Below are 8448 nucleotides of genomic sequence, written 5' to 3'. Positions count from 1 at the left end.
GGATGCAGTGGAGGAGGGGTCAGACACCACTTCACTGGGAGACCTGATGCCAAGTGCCAAAAGGAGGAGGCTGTAACCAGATTCCCCCCTGGACTGGGGTGCCCATGCCACCCCTGTCCATTGGAGCAGCTTCCAGCACTAAGGATGCTCAGCATCCTCTGTGCAGGGGCCAACCTTCAGGGCTCGGATGAAGAGGTCTCTGAAGGTCTTCATGATGCTAAATATGTCCTCTAAGGACAACTTGCTTGGATCTTCACAGAGATAATTTGCAAGTTCTTCTCTCTTCTTTTCAATGGTTTCAAATTCTTCTTCCAGCTTTCTGGAGGCATCAATGCTGTCCTGAAACACATTAAATGCACACTGTAAAACACCATCCAGAGGACAACGAGTGAAGTGCACTCACAGAGAAAGGATTAGAGCTTAGATAGGACTCTGGGTCCTGGCTTTTAACTGCAGCTTTTGGAAAGCAGGTGGGAAGAAATTAAGATTTGCAGATATCTTTACTCTTGGCAACTGCGCTGTGCCAATTTATAGGGCAGTCTGGCTTGAGCAAGACATAGAAAGCTCCATGCAAAGCTTAATTCCAAGCAAAGGGCTTCACTCTGGTGATCCACACAGAAGGTGACCATCTTCTCTTAAAGTGAGGAGTCACACAGGAGCATGGACAGAGCAGCTGGGGCACACACCCTAAGAAATGGCCTCACCAAAGGTATCTAGGTTTGGGGTGCAGCTGGCCAATGCATATTTGGGTTGTGCAGCATTGCATCCTATTTCCAAAGAGGAAATTTGAGAGCATGTCTTGTGGCAATATTTTCTCCCCTCTCATGAGGCTCCTCAGCTGCAGATGTACCATGCACCAGCTCTCTGTGTGTAATGGGGGAGATCTAAGATTAGCTCCATGACTGACCTGGATGGGTTTCTCATACTGTTGTTTCACATCCTCATTTGATGATAAGACTTTCCGCTGAAGCTCCAGCAACTTCTTTAAATTGGTACCAGACTCCGTGCGTATAATATCAAGATTAATTCTGAAATCACACAGAACCCTGCCATTAGCTGACACTCCAGCATCTTGAGCTGACCAAGGAGTGAACAAGTCTGAACTGGTGCTTTGATCACCCCTTTGTTTCCCACCACTGCACTAAACTGAACCCTGCGCTCTAAACTCTCTATACAGCCCAAGCTCATGGAAAACAGCTTCCCCCCACAGTACTTATGGAAAAGCTGCCAGGTCTACCTACAATTCTGTGTATTGGGTAGATGAGTGCTAAAAAAAGCCCATCCCTTCAAAAGGCTGCTCCCCACCCATGCTCACTTTCCCTGCCTGGAGGTACCTCAGAAATGTCTGGGTAGCTGACCCTCACCAGCTCCTGCCACCACAAAGGCAGTGCACATTTCAGAAGGGTCTGGGAGGCAGTTTTAACTGACTGCTCTGCAAATTTCAGTCCTAAGTGTTGCCAGCTGTAGTAGAATTATTATATATTAAAGGGCTTTCAACATTCATCAACCAAATCTTTCAGTTAAAACTATGTAAGATGCCATCTTGTTAATCTCTATACCAGCTGTGTGTGTCCTAATTTCTGGTACATTGTTGATGTGCATGGGATTTATTTTTGTTTTTAATTCAAAGGAAGTAACACACAATTTTACCCTGCTGCTTTTGAAACATATTCAAGATCCTTTGGCAGTTCCAGTAGGTCCTTGTGGCTGTTTTCTACTTCCTGAAGAGGAAGAGAGAAAGAAGTGTTATTTGGTGTGTGGCAGGAGCCAAGGGGAAGCTGGGGGGAAGACACATGGACAGAAGTGTCCAGGAAGGATGACTGTGCTGAGTTCTGCTATTGTCCCCCTGTCTGTAGTTTGCACATTCAGAGAGGAAAGGCGTTTCCTCTGGCTATAAAAACGCAGAAGAGAACTGAACCCTCAGAAATACTTGTAATTCAAAGCAAAGCAGAGCTCTTCTTGAGCATGGAGGGAGGCAGGACTGTGGTTTGATGCAATCTGACACTTCCCACAGTCCCAGAAGGGTACTAAAAGGCCTTGAGTCTTGCATTCTTTACTTTCACAGCTGTTCTTGCTGAAGCCACTGCCAGCTAAAGCGGGGCTTGAGCATGAGTAACTGAAACCAAGGGACACTGATGAATGAAGGTGGCAGAGCAGAGCATGAAGATAAAAACAGCATTGCAGGGAATAGGAGAGCCATGGGGGCCTGGAGAGAAGCATGAAAAGCCTGAGCACAGTCTGGAGGAAAAGGGAAAGTCCATGGAAAGGCAGAAAGGCTGAATGGGTACAGATGAGCCAGGACAGCTTTGTGCTCTGTGGTTTGCAGCTGCTGATGTGCAGATTGCACAAATATGAAAGGAAGTTGCAGACACTGTGGGAAAAGATGCTGGAGGGAAGCAGATCAAGTCCTAAAATAAGGAGTAGTGCCCACAAGCAGCCTCCACCAGAGTCACCAAAGTGATTCAAATTCTCCTGACTTGTGACACTCTGGGTTTGCCAGGGAGGATGTGAGTATGAGCGTGCGGCATTAGCCAACAGCAGAGTAGGAGAAATGTTTCATCTGTGATAAAACCCTCCCTCTTCCCTACTGTGCAGGACTTGGCAGTGGTACCTCCAGAATATGGTGGAGCAGTGTAATGCGGGTTTGGTTGGCTTTGGTTTCTGTTAGTTTGAGTAAAGTGCTGATTTTAAACCCATCGGCATCGCCCGTGTGACTTCCCTACAAAAGAGGAAAAAAAGCAGATGTAACTCCTGTGTCCATCCAAATTACAACCCTAAAGGAGATCATTCACAGACTGTGATGGGGGGAGGAGAAGACAAAAAAAGTCCTTACGTAGTTCAGGAAGTTTCCAACTTTGAGAATCAGTTGACAAAAGACTGGCAGGCGATGACTGGTCAGAAGATCTGAAAAACATAAGGGACTTTTAAGCAAAAGCCTCTGTTTCACCAGAACATTTCCTAAACTGCATTGAAATTGGGATTCTGAATTCCACTAATCAAATCTGGTATTTTGTCTTTGCAGCCCAATGCCCAACCAGCAGGGAAGCTGATTCCATGTTGATTCAGTTCCATGGGCTGTCAAAATCTTTGTTGACTTATGTTTCTTTCTTTACATCTGGTCTCTCATTTCCTAATGGCAAATAACCTGGAGTAGGACCCTCCTCACTAAGAGCAGTCAAGGTCCTGCCTTCCCTGCAAATTTCCCAGTGTAGGCGAGGGTAACTGGGCTGCAAATTGAATCTTGCCAACTTCATTTAGCTGTGCTGTGAAGCCAGTTCTGACTGCATTATGATCACCTGCCAGCTGCTAAAACCAGACATGCTCACCCTGTTCCTGGTCTCTCATGGTAGAGGTGATTATTGACCAGACATGAAGAGTGCAGTCCCTGTCCTTGCTCTTACAACAGGGTGCTGCAGTGCTGTGCTTTCTGCAGCACTCAGCTTTGAGGCAGGAACAGCTCCAAAAGAACAACTGGGCTGCTGGGAAGTCACTTTGGGGGAAGCTTCAATTTATCCTAGTAACTGCTGCAATGCCAGCTGGAGAAACCCCCAGCAGGAGTTGGGGGAACTGGCTCTGTAGGACAGGTGACACTTGACAGTGCCAAGAAGAGCATACAGCTCTCAGAGGAGTGGGACCAAAGGCTTCTGCCACAGGAAGCCAAAATCTATTGCATAAACTTTCTGTGTACTCACCATATTGGAGCATCAGCAATTTATAACCCAAAATAACAACCTTTTTCTTCTGGTTCCATTTCTAGGCAGGGAAATACTAAAGCATTGCTGCTTTTGGAGGAAGTTTTCTGGCAGTAGAGAAAATTACTGTATTATGAAGTTCTTAATTTGGGAAATAATGCTGGATGGATGAATTAGCTGCAGCAGGGCCAGCTCTGCTGTCTAAATTCAGCTCCTTTGAAAGGGCTGATGAACTTCCAGCACTTCACCATTCAAAGTATTTCAGGAGAATACATCTGCTGCAGAAAAAAGGGATGAGGATGACAGAAAATAATCTTTGGTCGTGTTATGGGCTTTGACCATCAGTAGAGATACCTAAAGTTGCATCCCATTTGCAGCAAACCAGTGAATGGACCACACAGGAGTTCTTTGGGGTTTGGGTAGTAATACTGCAGAACTCCAGGAGAGTTTTGGGGGTAACACTGCAGAGCTCCAGGGAAGTTTTGTGGAAGTAGAAATTTCCTGTCTTAAATCAGACCCAGAAATAAGCTCAGGTCATCCATACCTTCACAGGCTCTCCGGATGGCTTCAGCTTTGGGCTGAATCATGTCGAGCACGACAGTGGTCTCTTCGCAGATCAGCATACACTCAATGCGCAGCTGGTAGCTGAGGGTGGAGATGGATTCTCAGCATAAAGGCACTGGGATCTCAGCCAGCACAGCAGCCCCTTTCCCACATCACCAGCAAGCCCATGCCACCCCACAGCATGCCAACCACATCCACACCAAACCACTGGTGTGGCCTGTGGAGGGAGGAGAGGGGCTGCTGCTGGCCCTGAGGACCAGCAGGGATGTGGGTTCTGCTGCTGTATTGTGATCATCAAAGGGAAGAGTTTCCCCTTCCTGGCACTGCATTTGGCACTGCCTTTCACTAGGTTATGGAGCCTCCTTTGGCAGACCTGACCCTGAGTATGGGCCAGCTTCAGCTGGTTCAGAGGGAGAGGGCGTGCTGGATCAGGAAGAGCCCTTCATCTAAGGATAACAGGGAAAGGGATAGCTGCAAGGTGGAAGGGGAAATCCACCAGTTATATCCATCAGTATTGGTCTGTGAGGCTCCTATAAAGAAACTTAAACTTCCCAGAGGCATCAAGAAACAGGCTGGGCTGAAGTTTATGACTAACAACCTTACCTGGGAATCTGAAGGAGGAGGAGATAGAACTGATCTGCATTTGCTAGCTTTGATTTCTCTTCTTTGAAGGCCTTCAGGTTTTCTATCTAATGAGAAATAAAGAATCAAGACTGCAGGGCTGCTCTATGTGCTCAGCTCTGTGAACCAAGGGTAATGTTTTCCTCCTGACCTCATGCTTTTCAGGCAGCAGCTTCAGCAACTGCTTCAGAACCTCAACATCAAACTTGGTCCGGTCCCCATTCTGGATCATGGCAGTCACCTCTTCATTGGAGCTGCAGGGAGGAGGAGCAGAGCCAGCCATCAACCAAAGACCACTTTCCAACTATCACACACTACCAAGAGATTTATCTGTGCAAGGACTCTGTGCTTTCCCTAGTAAAGAACCACAATAATCCAAAAGAAAAGGGATCTCCCCACAAGTAACCTGGAATCAGGACCTGGATCCCTGCTATGACCCAAATTTTATTTCTGGCCCTGATCAAATGATTCAAGGACAGAGATGAATCTTGCAACTGAGATTCTGTCTCTGAGCATTTTTTTATCTTAAAAGAAAATGGAATTCTTCATTTGTCCATTGCCCCTGATTTGAGGAGGGATTTGACCTCCAGGTGTGTCTCACAATCTGTGTCACCCTAAGAGTCTGTGCCACAACTTTATCTAAAATGGAGATCTAACTCCTTTGCCAACACATGGGGAAGTTGTATGCAAAAACATAATCAAACTTCTAAACTCAATAGTTTTTTGAAGACAGTGTAGGACAAAATGGGGAATGTTCAGATGATTTAGTAGCATGGACCACCAAAGCACATTGGCTAGAAGAGATTTCGTGAGGACCTTCCAGATACTGCAAAACCTGCTCAGAGTTTTGTCAACTGTCACAAAAACTGGCCATATCTTACCATTTAAATTGCTTCAAAAATATGTTCAAATTGAGACTTTTCTTGGAGTCCAAAAATGTGATCTTCATTAAAGAAAAAGAAGATATCTCATATTAGATGAGCTGTCTGCAGGGATCTTTACTCGACAAAACGAGGGGGTCTCCTCACCTCCTTCGGCTCTGCCTTCACTGGTGCTGCTGTCTTCTCCTTGGGGGTTGGCTGTGGGAAGCAGAACAGCTGCTCAATGCTGCTGTAGTTGGGCTCTATCATCTCCTCGCTGCTGCTGCTCACAGAAGCCCACATTGAGTGGCTCTCTGAAAGAAAGAAAAAGTGTTCAGACTGGCTGCAGGGAGAGCTGAAAGCTCCTGGTGCTTGGGACAAGGTGAGCTGCTAGCAAGGGACACTCTTCAGGATGTGAATGAAATAAGAAGAGACATATTAATCTCTCAATATGACATATTTATCCATATTAGTGGACAAATGGTCATTACTGAGGAGGGGCAAGTGCCACAGGTGGGATCCAAAAGGGCTGCAGGGCAATGAAACCTGCTAGGGGGAGGCAGCACTGGGCACACAGAGGCTGTGCAGCCCCATCCCTCCCTGTAAAACTGTGCTCTCCATGCTGGGCAAGCTGGATCAGCATGACAAGGACCTCAGACATTTTGTTTCTAGTTCCCTGGTTGATATAGTTCTTGCTTCCTTGCATCCCAACAGAGGGACTGGGCACAACTTGGACATTTTCTGACTATGTCCTTCTCCATTTTTCATTTTATACTCAAGTCTCCTTGTATAATGCTGGCTACAAGACTGCTTGAATTAATTGCTACTGCAATTTCCTATATCTTAAAAAAAATCATCACCCTAACATGCCTGTAGAAGACTCTACTGCAAAAATCCCAACATTTTACTGCTCTTGTGATTGAAGCCATGCCTTATTTAGATTTCACCTCTGCCTACTATCATGCAGTGGATGCCTTGCTTGTCTAGGACAGAGCTGACACAGCTTGTCCAAGCTTCTTCTCACATTTCATGCTCCACTTTGAATCCACTAGTAGAGGGAAATGTAACCCAAAAATCAAGAGATATGTGATATGATCCTCACATGCACTCTTACTCATGACTTTAATATACCTAGATACAAGCACAGATGAGCTGGGTAATAAAAGTCTGGGGAACTCAGATCAGAGCCTGATCTAAGGCACGTCACAGTGATTAGGAAAATATTCCCATCCCTTTCTCTTCTTTTAAGTTCAAAGTATTTTAGTTATAAAAAAGCTATTCCAAAGTACTAATTCAGTTGGAATAGTTACTATTACATTAGTAGCTTCATGTTACTTTTATATCAGCTCTGTAGGTCAAAAGTAAAGGAAATCAGGGAAGTTCTGTATCTAAACAGAGTCAACCACATCTGACAAACTTTAAGATAGTATTTCTTCCCCTGGGAAGCAAAAGCAGCAGTGTAAAGCACCCCTAAAGCAGCAGTGACTTTATGCCAGAAGCACCCACCTCTCACTACGTTGGAGGGCAGCTTCTGCCAGTTCAGCTTCTTCATTCTCAGCGTTGGTGTCTTCACTGTCTTGTGGGGAGGCCTGCCCAAGCCCAGGGGGCAGCTGTACTGGGAGGCCACCATGGCTTCTATGTGATCTCCTGTCATGCCAGGAAGGAGGGGTGGAGGAGGAGGGATGCCACCCATGCCAGGCAATGGAAGTGGAGGAGGAGGGATGCCACCCATGCCAGGCAATGGAGGTGGAGGAGGAGGGATGCCACCCATGCCAGGCAATGGAGGTGGAGGGGGTGGGATGCCACCCATGCCAGGCAATGGAGGTGGAGGGGGAGGGATGCCACCCATGCCAGGCAATGGAGGTGGAGGAGGAGGAATACCAACCATGCCAGGCAGTGGGGGTGGAGGAGGAGGAGAGGGAATAGCCCCCATGCCAGGCAGTGATGGAGGAGGAGGGGGAATAGCCCCCATGCCAGGCAGTGGGGGTGGAGGGGGAGGGATGCCAGGGAGTGGAGGGGCTGGAGGTGTATTTGTCATGGGGGATGTGGGGGTCATGGCTGCTGTGCCAGAGGGCAGAGGTGGTGGGGCTGGAGGTGCCGGGTTGGGAGCGGTGTTGGAGGGAGGGTTGGATTTCTCTGGCAGGGCACAGCAGGCTGTGAACTGGCAGGATGAGATCTTCTTTTCGTTGTCCAGTGGCCCTGAGGGTGTTGCTGGCGCCCTGGTGGGGTTTGATGACCCCACAGCACACCGAGCTGCGCGTGCACATGGCTCTGGCTCAGCCTGGGCAGCTCCAGCTGCGCTCCCAGACAGGCGGGTTTCAGCTCGCTTCTGCCTGCTTGGATGTTTTTTGATAGACAGCAGCCTCTCAATGACTTCTTCAACTGTGTTCCCTTGGACTAGAGAAAGGAGTCAGGGTCAGGGAAGGAAACAAGGCCCACAGTTCATCCTTTTCAACCCTCACCAAGCAGTAGATCTGGAGCCATAGAGAGTCCATTTCCTGGTGTCACTTTACACAACTGCACTTTTGGCTTCTAGGCAATTTCCTTCCCATGTGCCCAGCCCACAAACACTTCATAGCACGCCTGCCAGCAAGACAGGCCAGCACCAGTGGCAGGATGCCAGTGAGGACAGATTCCCACTGACTCCCATGAGCCAAACTCAGGGATTAACCATTAAAACAAGACTGGGAATCCCAAGCCCACTGCTAAAT

This window comes from Geospiza fortis, unplaced genomic scaffold (genome assembly GCF_000277835.1).
Source record: "Geospiza fortis unplaced genomic scaffold, GeoFor_1.0 scaffold23, whole genome shotgun sequence".
Taxonomy (NCBI): domain Eukaryota; kingdom Metazoa; phylum Chordata; class Aves; order Passeriformes; family Thraupidae; genus Geospiza; species Geospiza fortis.
The sequence above is the reverse complement of the archived record's forward strand: the minus strand, read 5'-3'. Positions refer to the sequence as shown.